This window comes from Dreissena polymorpha, chromosome 13 (assembly GCF_020536995.1).
Source record: "Dreissena polymorpha isolate Duluth1 chromosome 13, UMN_Dpol_1.0, whole genome shotgun sequence".
Classification (NCBI taxonomy): Eukaryota; Metazoa; Mollusca; class Bivalvia; order Myida; family Dreissenidae; genus Dreissena; species Dreissena polymorpha.
Window position 1 is genome coordinate 30318574 of NC_068367.1, and position 14319 is coordinate 30332892.

A 14319-nucleotide genomic window follows, 5' to 3' on the forward strand; every position below is an offset into this window, starting at 1 on the left:
TTACATACTAGTGTCAGAATGAATACACTACTTGAGATACTGAAAACATGTAAACTGGTTATTATATTCAAAGAGCAAAGAAAGCCATGACATTTACATCTGAAGCTATGAGAATGTTATGCAAAAAAGATGCACAATCAGGTATGCCTGAAACAGCAAGTGTGAACAAAACAGTATGAACAAAAGCAACACATGAAAAAAGGATAAGTACATTTATGTAATAACATAAAATAGATAAAGAACACAAACAGAAAAATGGTATCACTGGCATTGACAAGAAAACTAAACTTGATTTCTCAATCAGTTAATAAACCAAAACAAGATCTTATAAAAAGTCTAATGAAATCTATGCCACTTGAATGCATAAATGAATATTTTGGTATACTATACAAGATAACAAAATAATGATGCATTATCATTTTTTGAAAGGCATTTTAAGTTTGAAACATTAGTACATGTATGTATTACGTATGTTCAATTTCAACAGACAATAGTAAAGGTATTCTCAATAAAAAAAAATAAAGAAAACACAATATCACTTTTATCACCAAAGGAATATTTAAGCACACAATTAGGGTGAGGCGACATGAGAGGCAACTTTAAAAGTCTTAACTGATTCCTAATTCCTGGTATACAGGCGTTAGTTTGAGTACTGGACTGAATTCTACTCAACAAGATGTGGCTTATAATGATAAAGCACTTAGGAATGTATTCATATGTCTTGAGTGATCAAATTTTTAGTTTTCGCTCTGAATCTTCAGTCCTTTAACTACTGTACATCATTTCTTCGCAATGGGTAACAGTAACTTTGTTGGCAAGTAATGGTGCATCCTCTATCTCAGAAATTTTACTTTCTGTAAAGCATCTTTGAAGGCTACAAACTTACTGAGACGACCTTCCTCACTGCACAACTGAAAAGTTAGCATTTTTGAGGTAACTAAACTAGCTTTCTTTTGCTTACTCTTGCAATGTGAGCATTTGATGAACTGTGGTAGATCTTCAACCATTTCAATTGGTTTCATACAATGCAAACATTTGCATGAAATAGTGATTCGGCAGGTTTGTAAAGTTCTCGTAACTTCACAAATTGGTACGTTGTGCACTTCTTGTGAACATACTTATCGTAGGTCTGTTATGGGGACAAATTTTGTATGCTGTGTTGTTCCAAGTTGCATGTGTCCAGCAAACGTCGAGGTAGTCTAAGTAAGTTCTGCACACTGTAAGACTGACCAGGTTTAAATTTGTCGATATTAGTTTCCCAAAGGGGCAATTTGATAACCTCGGTGTCATCCGCAATAATAGCTGTTCTTAGTCTTCTGGGTCCATATTTTGTGGATTTCATTTCAACTTCATCTTCGAAATCAAGAACTTTCACATTTATTGTACACTGAAATATATAAAAGATTTTCATAGTTAAGTAAAAATAATTCCATAGGACACAATCTTCCACGCATAAATCATACATTAAAACACAAATACAAATAAATCATGAAGATCCATTTAAATGGTGCTATAGGTTTTGCAGTTGCGTAAATTTCGGACATAAAATTCGGATGTGGATTTTGAAAAAACAAAATCTTAGAGTAGGCGGTTCAAAGACAGGTTTTGTTGTTACCATTTCTTGCCGACCCTAAACTAGAGCTTTGTCACAGGCGTGACGAATACCCCCACATGCTGCATTGACACATACTATTTTGAATGTCGTTTTCACAAAAAACAGCGGACACCATTCTCAATTTTTAAAACGCACTAAGTGACCCCTTTACCTAGTTTTTGACCCAGAAAACCCCATGCTCTAACTTGGCCTTAAGATCATCTCCTTAAAACTTCTGACCAAGTTTGGTGAAGATCGGATGTAAACTACTTGAATTAGAGAGCGGACACCATGCTGAATGTTAAAAAACGCACTAAGTGACCCTGTCCTAGAGATCATTTAGATAAAACTTGTGACCAAATTTGATGAGGATTGGATGAAAACTACTTGGATCAGAAAGCGGACCACATGGTGCGGTTAAAAACGCACTAATATAACCCGTGACCTAGTTTTTGACCCGGCATGACCAATATTCAAACTTTACCTAGACATCATCCAGATACAACTTCTGACCAAGTTTGGTGAAGATTGGATAAAAACTACTTGAATTAGAGAGCGGACAACAAGGTGAGGTTTAAAACACACTAAGTGACCCCGTGACCTAGTTTTTGACCCAGCAAGGCCAATGTTCGAACTTAGCCTAGACATCATGTAGATACAACTTCTGACCAAGTTTGGTGAAGATCGGATGAAAACTACTTGAATTAGAGAGCGGACACTTAATACGGACCGACAGACAGACCGACCAACCGACCGACAAGTTCACTCCTATATACCCCCCCCCCCTAAACTTCGTTTGTGGGGGTATAATAAATGTATTGTATTGTATTGCACAAGATCATAATGCAGACCTAAGTACGGGGCAAAATGACAGAATGGTGAACAGGCGCAAGGGGCTAAACTACCAGACAACGTAAGAGTTTAAGACAGAGATACAAATATTTGCATGACTCCAGTCATAAGTAATCAATATTTATTCAAGTTTTCGTGGATAAGTATAAAGAATAAACAATTGTAAATACTAAATTGATAATTACCTGAAGCTTGTGTAACGTAGGAAGTCACAATCCGACGTCTGCTGGAATCCGTCAAAGTATCTTGTATCTTCTTTTCCCTCCCTCGTAAGAGAACCATACAGGTGCACGTAGAGTTGTAATATTGTTAACACCGTCCACCAATATATTGTTACACAATTAATAAGTAAGCACAATATTCACACAAAGATAACACTAGTTGTTCTTTTTGTAGAATTTTATTTACACGTTTTCTGTTCAGCTTATTTTCTTGGTAATTTTGGTATGGGAGGGTAATTGCCGTGCCAAGCCAGACAACAAAACCTTTCTAACGCAATCAAGACCAAATAGCAGACGGCTACAGTGCTTTTCGAACACATAAAGTTCAGGATTTCTTGGTGTCCTAAGTAAGGGACCTAATAGTGGCCAACAGTTTATGATCGCTTGAGTTTTAGTAGCAGCATCTAATATGCTAAAATCACTATTTGAGATATTTGTCAACTGGTGTGCGATGTCTGGTAATACAGATTGTCTTACAATTGTCCAATAATGAACACTCGAGGAGGAAATGACTGTTTGTTTCTATTTCTTTTTGACACATTGACATGTCTGATCGATGCCGTATTGATTGAAGTTTTTACGTGTAGATTGTAAGTAGTAAGTACCGGTTGCAAGCCGCAGTTTAACTTTCATACGGTCTGAGTCCTTAGCTGTGAAATCTGGAGAAAAAATAGGTAGCACCCTCCCTTGTCTGAATACTTCATCACACAAGAACGTAAGAGTTGAATACGTCTTCAAGGAACCATTGATCTTAGTTGTCCAGTATGCATTCACTGCTTTATCTTGTAGCATTTGTTTTGGATTGTTTTAAATCACTTGTAGACTGTACGTAACCGCTTCGAATTTTCGTTTGGGCATGGCGGCTGCCAGTAAATTCCTCGAATGGTGCAAGATTCTGCGATGATGCTGCTGGTTGACAGAGCGCGGGGAATAATTAATAAGCTTCCAGTGTAATCGGATCAGGTATAATCTCAGGATCCGGGACCCGGAAAGCCCAGGATCCGGAATCGTATGAAACATGTATCAGAAAAGTAAAGCTGTTCCTTTCTTAGTAATTAACAATATAAGAAGTGAAACTCCAGCGGCTGAAGCAGCATTGAATTCTCATTAAAACAATTAGTTGGTCCTTTATTTAAGGCAAGTGACCGATTGCCCAAACAGTACAAAACGGCAGTCACAAATAAAAAAAATTACATGATATAAATAAAATTATAGTTTGACCTAAAAGATTAACAAATCTTAACTTTAAATCCATAACTGATGGATTGGTATTCAGTTCAAAAGCAGTTTCCTTTATTGCAACAATACAGTACAATGCTATTTGCTTTAACAACACGCATTCTAACACAGTCTAGCTTGGTAAAAAGTGAATCATATAAAATTAGGAGATATAGGGGTCAGGAAAAAATAGTTTAAAGAAATAAGCATCATAAAAAGAGAAGCTATGATGGCCTTTAATCACTCACTTGAGTAACCTTGCAATATCAACTGAAATTCTAAGACATGCCATTCATGAAGTACTAATGTGCAAAATATCTACACCCTGGCTAAAACATAAAGGGAAAAAAAGAAAAATGCTGACCCCAGGGACAGGGCCAATGTTCATCCTGGGGACATCATTTGAACAAACTTGGTAGAGGATCACTAACTCAACCCTAAATATCAAAGCAGCAAACTTTGCTATTTTGGACTAGAAGATATTTTTTCAATTTTGCTACATATACCTACAGAGAAAACTCCTTACTCCCCCTTCCCCCCCCCCCTCTCCCGGGAGGGACCAATTTTGACATAGGGGCAATAATTAGAACAAACTTGGTAAAATTCCATTAGGCAGTTTCACATCAAATATCTCAGCTCTACCCCTTGCAGTTTCAAAGACGAAGATTTTTCAAATTTTCACCACAGAAACCTGATGAACCCCATGGGCTGGGTTAATTTTGACTTCGCCGCAATAATTAGAGCAAACTTGGCATCGTCCAACTACCGTAGATGATGTTTCTTGCCAAATATCTAAGCTCTAGCCCTTGCGGTTTCAGACAAAAAAATGATTTTCAGCATGGAATGTAATTCTTTAAAAAAGTTTAAAAGAACTTTTTGCCAGGAATATTTGGCCAGGTTTAAGCAATATTGGCCCAATGGTTCAGGAGTAGATGTTGTTTAAATCAGGATGTTGATGCCTGGCATACCCACAGACGGTTGCACACGGGAACAGACAACAGGTGACCAGAAGTGGTCCACCCTAATTGCTCACTTTGAGCACTTTGTGCTCAGGGAGCTGAAAATGCACAATACATTAAATAAGGAAGACAAAACAATAGGGAAGAAAAATGAAATTGGTGCCAACCCACTAAAAAATAAAGAGCACCACACAAAACCAGCTTCATTGATGAAGCTGGTATTGCAATCATCCAAGCGGGTGTTACTCATAGCAATAAACTATTTTGTGATCTGACTAGTAGCATTCTACTGTTCCACATGGAACATCAGTGTTGGAAAATATAAGATCTATAGCTGTTAAATTGTCAGTAGTTGGTTTATCCAAGATTGACCTGCATTTTAATTTGCTACATAGGTGTTAAATTGTATCAACATGACCATTTGAAACATCAATATTGAAATCTCCAATAATGAACAATGGTCTAGATAGGATCACATGTGAAAACAGCTCTTTCTCAAGTGCAAGCTTGAAATCTTTATCTGACATTTTGGGTGACTTATACAATATAACAATTTGCTTTTCATCCATTTCAACTATAACATTTAATAAAATGAATTCCAAAGTGGGAGAGCTGAAATGTTTTTCAGATGAAATAATTATGTCATTTTTTACGTAGACTGCTAATCCATGTGGAGGTCTAAGAAATACTGAATTACTTGCTTGGTCATTACGTAGCAATGAATATCCTTCTATAAAGTAATCCATATTATTATCAGCTTCATGTAGGCGTGTTTCAGCTAATGCAAATATGTGTGAGGATAAAAAGCCATAATCATGTTTGTTGTGATTGAAATGTTTATGCAACGTCTGCAATTATTAAAAGCAACTTTGAAATGCAGGCTTGAATCAATAGATTCCAAAGGAACATAACATAATTCAAGCTGAGCATTATTATGCAATCTTATCATTTCATTCTTAACCTGTTCATCAACAGTTAAGGCGTTTTCATTGAAATTCAAAATCTGAAGTTTTTGTAATGATGTCACTCTACTCAATGCAACATAATGCAGGTGTGGAACCTTTCGATGTTTTCTTTGTGAGAGATCAATAACCGCACTTTCAAGAGTAGTTCCCTGAGCTCTATGAACAGAACGTCCTGCTGAAGGTTGCGATGGAAACTGAATTCTTTCAAAAGTTTTTTTATTATATTTAAAAGATCTTACTATATCAAATATTGGAGTCCATGAAAGATCTATTTGGTCATGAAATAGCCTTCTATTTATGTATTTTTTCTAGTTGCAAAGCCCACCTTCATATCATCAAACTTCACCCATATAATACTTGGACGATTTGTTTGGTTCTGCTTGTATTTAATGAATTTCACAACACAAGATGCACCATTTGCAAGGCCATCTTCAGTATTTGAATTTTCCGTGAGATCATATATCATTTCCACCACAACATTTAATGAACAATGAAGATTAGCAGTTCTACTTGGGTCAGTAGGCAATTTTGTAATAGCATCATGCTGTTTCTCTTTAGATAATTTTGGGGCAACAACAAAATCATGACATAATATTAGAACTTTCTGAGAATCCGAAGTGTTTATGATTGTTTCATTGAACATGTGCATGTAATAATTTTCAGCAAACAAATGTGGCGAGTTAAATTGGTAATTTTCTGCATTTGTTTCTATTTTACACTGTTGAATAACTTTTCTATCGTCCTCTGTTAAGGAATTAATTCTTAATCTGTTTAATAATTCCGCAAATTTTACATCATATTTTTGCCTCATAATTTCTGTCAACTCGAACAATGAGAAATGTTCTTTCCACAAATTATTTGAAAGGGATGTGGCATCTCAAGTCAGATAATTAAATATCCAATCACCATTCACCGGCTTTAGCTGGAAAAAATCTCCAACAGTAATGATACTTATATCACCAAATGGTTTTCTTGTTCCTTTTAATTCATGAAGTCTTTGATTTATAAAGTTCAACATTGTGTTGCTTACCATAGAAATTTCATCTATAATCACAACAGAAAGATTCCGGTATTTGGATCTAAATGTATTCAAACTTTCACAGGTCAAGGTCTGATCCGAATGCTTGTATTTCTGCTTAAATGCTGAACAGATAGTTGAACCATTGATATTAAATGCAGCTTTGCCTGAATATGCACAGAAAAGAACTCGTATATCATCAGGGTTTTCTCCTTCTTTCAGATTGAGTATTCGATACAATGTTTGATACAATGCTCTAATTACAACACTTTTACCAACACCAGCTCCACCAGAAAGAAATGCATATAAAGGAGCATCTTTGGTTTCGATCCAATGAATTACATGATTGTGAAACTGCTTCTGTTTAATGTTCAAAGATCTCACAAGAGCCCTGTATTCTTCATCAGGTAAAATATTTTCATTTGTTACATTTTGTGAAGTAGAGACAGTACATCCAATTTCAATACCTATATCATATTCTCTGTGTTCTGTTACTCTATCTGGATTTAAATAAATAAATTCCTCTGATTCAATGATTTCTTCTTCAGCAGTTTCTGCTTCTACTTGTTCAGTTCCAGTGCTATTTCATCGAATACATCAAGATCAGCTTCTGCCATCATTCTTGCTTGGTCCAATTCTTCAACATGATGCTCATAAAGTGAACATTTAGCGTCTAGACTATACTTCATAGACTCGTAATGTTCTTTATATGTATCAAAGCCCTGCAGTCAGTCAATGTTTTCTTTTCTCCAAGAAAAAAACAACATAATTTTTGTCTCTAAAATAATAATTATTTTCTTCATCTGTTTTATGGTTAAACCTTACATACCGTATCACTTTTGGGTTTTTTCTTCTTTTAATTTTTATGATATTCTTCAAATTCATGAGGAGTTGGCTATTATCAAAATGTTCATCTATGGAAGTTTCTTTTGTCTTTTCATCATCATTTTCTTGTTCATAGCTGTTCTCATTATATTCGTTTTGATAAATTATTTCTAATTGCGACACATAATTTGCCAAACAATAGTTTTCCAAAGCTCTTGGGCGTTTTGAGTATCTTTTGATCGCATTGTCTGAAAGTATATCAACAGAGTCTGCAGGCAGTTCATCTAGTACTGACTTTGATTTCAGTTATTGTACTCTCTGGTCTGGGATTGAAGTATTTATAAATACAACATCTCATGTACTTTAAGTCAACGGCATTTGCAGCACCATATAAACTGCTTCTTGTGCAACACTTCAACACTATTTGAAAATGCATTTCCCAATATGTCTTACTTGTCTTTTAATGTCTAAATTACCATTTCTTGCTTCTTTTGCAGCAGCGTGCAACAAATTACTCATTCCTCTTTGAGATTTGCTGATATATGACACAATGTACATTGCACAAGCATATGTAAAGATTCACTCGGATTTCATTTGGACTTCTTTTCAAAAAGACCTTTGATGAGTGTAATGAACTTCTTATACATTTAATGTAAGCATCTTCACTCATTTGCACAACATTTCTTAAATACTATTCATAGTTTATATCATATCCATCTTTCTCATCATTTAATTTTTTCTGAAGTCTTTGATACATCTTCAAGTACTTCTCTTTATCAATTTCAAGGGGGTCTAAGATCATAGTTCTACGAAGAGGGGGTAAAGGATAACCAAAACGGCAAATGCGGTCTTCACGTTTTCTACATGTTCTTGAATGATTGTGAACTTGAAGATCTACTAAACTTCCCACATCTGGATTATTTTTTAACATTTTAAAAATTGGTCTACGTATTCAGTCAAATGTTCATTAGAATCAATACCAAATTTTGGTGCATCTTCTATCCAAACAATCATGTGAATGTGGGGAGAACCACGTTGCTGAAATTCAACTCTGTAAAAATTATCAGTGACTTTTCCTAAAGGCTGATGTTCACTCTTTAGAACTGTGTTAATGAATTCTTGCACCCTGTGATCAAAGTATCTAAAACATGTGACTGGATCTGACTGGGTAAGTTTTATCTTTTGTTCCCAAGTAAGGTCTTATATTTGTGCATCATTATAACTAAGTTTTTGTTTTAATGTAACTAATATTTTCAAAAGATCAATCAATCTAGTATCAGCAGATGATAATGACAAAAACCATGTTGGTAAACCTAACTGTCGCATCAGTGCATAAACATCTTTTTTTTCTAGATTCTAATTTAAACAAATAATATCCTTCGTTGTTTCTAACAATGCTATCTTAACATGTTGAGCTTCTTACTTGTTCGGCAGTGATTTTACTAGCACCATTTTGACGTCGTCTAACTGCTTGATTGGCCTTATCATTCAGCTGTTTCATTCGAATTTTTTTCAGCTTGAAAAATATATTAGGTACACTATTGGCTGCTCGTCTATGTTTACTACTTAATTCCCACTTTGCAATATCACTATAGTGTACTGGTACAAGTCTATTTTCGTTATCAATACGCCTTTGACCACAAAATAAGGATGGAAAACAAAGATACTCTGAATCTTTATCTTGAAATATGCTAAGTGGCTGTTGACCTTCTCCTGGAGCAAATGTAAATGAATGTCTGTTTTCAGCACCTGTATCATCTAATAGTGTGTCAATATAACCGACATTTTCGTCTGTTATTTCTTCTGCATCTGAATCATAGAGTTCTTTATCTGCACTTTCTGCATTTTCATCTGCATCACTTGTATTCTGCTGACAGTCATGTAACATTCTATCAACAACACCATCAAAATCAACAATACCCGTACTTGAACAATCTGCTATTAGAGAGACAAAAATTGAATGTAAACTGTTTTTACAATCCTGCTGACATGATAGATCTTCAATTACTTCTCCAATTTCACTATCGAAGCCTTTAACTCTAGAACCAGCACAATTTTTTATTTCTGACTGGAAAAATTATTGCACTATTTCATTGGAATTGTCTGTAACACTTTTTATCCACTGTTCATCTATATGAACATTTGCTGTTTTATAAAGATCACTTGACTTCATCAACAAGTGCAAGGCAACAAGAACTCGAAGAGGTCTAACATTTTCAGAGAAAACGAATGACTTGAAAGACATTTTTTTTCTTTAATTTAACTGGAACAGTCACATTTTTATCAAATGGTCTTGGTAATGCATTTACAACAGGTTGGATATCAACTGGAACATTAACAACATTTCCTTTAAAAGACAACTGGCGGTCTCGAGGCAATTCTCGCATTTGCATGAAAGGTATTCGTAAGGCAACTAAACGTTCTTCAAGTGGAAAGAGATCCAATTCCTTTGGTTTTGTTGGCCATTTCATTCCATTTATAACAGATAATTTTGGAACCTTGCCACCCTGAATGCTGTTTTTACAAGTTAAACAAATCCATTCTTTATCATCAACTGAAACAACACCAGTATAGAACTTTTTGCATTTAAAAAAAAACACTTTTTACTTCTATTACACATTGCCTAAACCATGTTTGGTGACAACAAGTACAAATATATACTGGTCCTACTGATATACGGTTATGGAAAAGTTCAATACAAGGATCAACATCAAATCCGTATTTTCTCCGCTTTGAAGATAAACTTTCAGCATGAGAGTAGGAAGGATTTTTACGCTTGTCAGCTTTCCTTACACAGCCCTTCATGTTTTCAGATTTGTTGATTCTTTCATCAAGTCTCCGTTGCTGTTTTGCTATTCTTTCTTTCTCTAAATTGTAAGACTCTGACCGTGCTTTTCTTTAAGACTTATTTTGAATTTTAATTTCATTTTTGTTTGAAATCATGGCATTTCATTCTTTCTTGCATCTTCATACCTTCGCATTTCCTGTATTCTTCAGACTGTCTAGCTGTTTTCATTGATTTCGTAGTGTATTCTCTATCTTTTTGTCTATAGTCTTCAGACTGTCTAGCTGTTTTCATTGATTTCGTAGTGTATTCCCTATCTTTTTGTATATAGTCTAAAGACTGTCAAGCTGTTTTCATTGACTTCGTAGTGTATTCCCTATCTTTTTGTCTATAGTCTTCAGAATGTCTAGTTGTTTTCATTGATTTCGTAGTGTATTCTCTATCTTTTTGTCTATATTCTTCAGACTGCCTTGCTGTTTTCATTGATTTCGAATTTCATTCTCTATCTTTTTGTCTATAGTCTTCAGACTGTCTAGCTGTTTTCATTGATTTCGTAGTATATTCCCTATCTTTTTGTCTATAGTCTTCAGACTGTCTAGCTGTTCGTTTTGATTTCAAACTATACTGTTTGTCTTTTTCTTTATATTCCAGACACTCTCTTTGTTTCTGTTTATAAAGTTTCGTGTATTCTTTCCTATCAGGCTTCTTGCTATTTTGTATTTGCTTAAGTTTATTTCTTTGCATCTGATCGTTGAAATACTTTCCAATCAGAACGTTATGGTTCTCACTATTATTTCTGTCTGGCAAGCATGACTTACTTTTCTCCTTTTTATAGTTTTTAGACTCCTTCTTTCTCCTATACGTGACAGTTTTCCATACACTAGATTTTTGAGCTTGAGAAGTTTATTCATTGCTACGACGTAAATCAAATTCTAAGAAATCATCATCTTCACATGTTATAAAATGCAAAAGTATAATTTCAAACTGTGATAAAAGTGAGAGTAACATACTGTCGTATAAGGCATTCAGATATGTGACTAAATCAGTAATATTATTAAAGCAAGCAAGAAATGATTTTCCATTTGGAGCACTTAACCCATTCAAACCATGTGAATGTGAATCAAAGAAATAATATTTGCAATCTCTCTTGAATATAGCTGAACATATTGCACCAACCATGAGTAAAAGACTATCAGACCTCTGTAAACCAGTATACAATGCTTGGTGAAGAGTGGGTAAAGTTGAATCACCAAATTCTTCTGTACACAACCCTGTTATAGTGTCAGATTTTGAAATGACGATTTCTTTATTCAAACTTGAAACTCGCAGTGGGAGCTCATCAAAGCTCAGTACCTTGCTTTTAAATTTTCCTTTTACCTTCAAGTAATTCATAAGTTTTTTATACAAATAAATCCCCATCAATAAGAATTTTGTCTAGATCTTTACTACATGAGATATCTAAGAGCTGCGAATAGATCAATGAACAAAGAGAATTCATAGTACACTGACTATCCCGAGACTCATTACTTAATATTTCAGAGCCTTGGTGAAAAGAACCAAACTCATATTTTACAGCATTGTATGACCCATTACAAACATCCGCTGTCATCATATCAACATGTTCTGATAAAGGGAAAGCAGTGTACATTACTAGCTCCAGACTTTTCTCTGTGCTCACAAACTCTGGATTGGAACTGCTCATATTGCTATAAAAAAATTCATTCTGAAACTGATCAACCAAACTAACAGGTTCCGTCATGTCAACATGTTCTGATAAAGGTAAATCAGTGTACATTACTTGCTCAAGACTTTTCTCTGTGCTTACATACTCTAGATTGGAACTGCTCATATTGCTATAAAAAAAATCATTCTGAAACTGATCAACCAAAGTAACAGGTTCCGTCAGCAAACTAGCACATTCTCTCAGCACATTTTCAGAACTTTTCAGTAAACTTTCAGAAACATTCAGCAAGCTTTCAGTAGAAACATTAACAGGTTCTGTCAGCAAACTTGCAGATTCTCTCAGCACCTTTTCAGAACTTTTCAGTGAACTTTCAGAAACATTCAGCAAACTTTCAGCACAAACATTAAGCAAACTTTCAGACTTTTTTGGTAAGTTTAATCCACTTTCAGACTTTTTGGGGAAGTGTAACCCACTTTCAGACTTTTTGGGGAAGTTTTACCCAAGTTCAGACTTTTTAGAGAAGTTTAACTCATGTCTTGCTGTTTTCATTGCATCCTTGTTTGATGCCTTCACCTGTCTGTAAGACTTTTTCTTCAGTCTAGGCATCATGTAAATCTAACAAATCACAGTTCTGAAAATATAGACAGTCACTACCTGTTCAACAAATTAAACTAAATGCTACTTCATTTTTAGAAAATAAATGCTAACCATCCATGGGACAAGTTTTATCAGATCTTCACTTGGTACAAATTGGGTGGGACAAGTTTTATCAGATCTTCACCTGGTACAAATTGGGTAAAAGTTTGCTGTTAATTATTTTGTCATGTAATGATCCTGCATCATTGTACATTCAAACGGAAGACGTCTCCTATGTTTGCCCTTAAATTGTAAGAGGACCATAAACAGACACACACCACTGGACTTTTCTTGGCATTACAAATTAGAAAATACTTGAAACAATTATTGTATTGTATACTGCACACAAGTGTCGTTACATACTGATGCAGTAAATTCAGAAAGTACTTAAAGTCGGACACAAGTAAATAAATGATTTAATACTCACTTGATTTCTTTGAAACTCTATATTTGTTGTTAGAAAGGGCAATTTCATTGATTAACACAATAAGAGTTAATAGTATTGATCATGTAAAACGCTTTATTTACGTTTCCGACTTTACGTACTGTCCGAATTTAAGTACGCATACATGTGAACATACATGATATATCTACATGTTGTATATGATTTTCTTTTGAACATTTACATTTAAAACGCGTAAATGACCCTCGCAAAAAGGTGTTTACGGTTGGTGGATGCGCAGTGTACCGGTCAAATTGGGATATTTAGCGTCGTTTTCATTTATATTGGGAAAATAATTGTGTTCAAATCTTTATAAAGCATATACTATAAAACATAAAAATGTGATTTTTAGTCAATTTTATATTTATCATAGAATAATAATAATGGACGGAATTAAACACTTGCATTTGCCACCCAGTCAAAAAATGACATTCTTGTACACTTCAACGCCGTTATTTCGAACACCGATAATCTGAAATCATCGTTATTTCAAAGTATTTTTCGGTCCCGATTTTGGTTCTTCTTTGTTTAATGTAAAATTTCATTGTTAATTCGAACTTCGTTTAACCGAAAAAATCGTTAATTCGAAGTGATTCTGTCAGTCCAAACACTATAATTCGCACCTAATTATCAATCTTTAATTTGATGTCAAAACTGCAAAAGTTGCCAAAACACTAAGCGTAATTTCACACCTTTGTCGTCTGCGAGTGGCGTGTCAAAAGCCGATAATTACACCATTGGCGTCTGCGCGTAGCATGTTAATTTTATAATGTTCTCAATAGCCGATATTTACTATTTATATAGTTTTGCATTTGTGCACTCCGTTTGTTAAAAATAGAAACCTATTGCTATCTGACTAGTTTACGTTTTTAAGTAAAACAGTAGCTTGTAACCGAACCATGCTAATTACACGTTTTATTTTTTGCAGAATCAAAGAAGTTGTCTGTCAAATGTTTATTTCGAATTATCGTTAATCCGAAGGTTTATAAACGGTCCCGGCGACTTTGAAATAACCGTGTTAAAGTGTATTTGAATTCATACTTAAAATTTAGAAATCAAAAGTAAACGCTGCTATGTACCAATGATTAACACCTTTTATATCAGAAATGTATCTAATAGC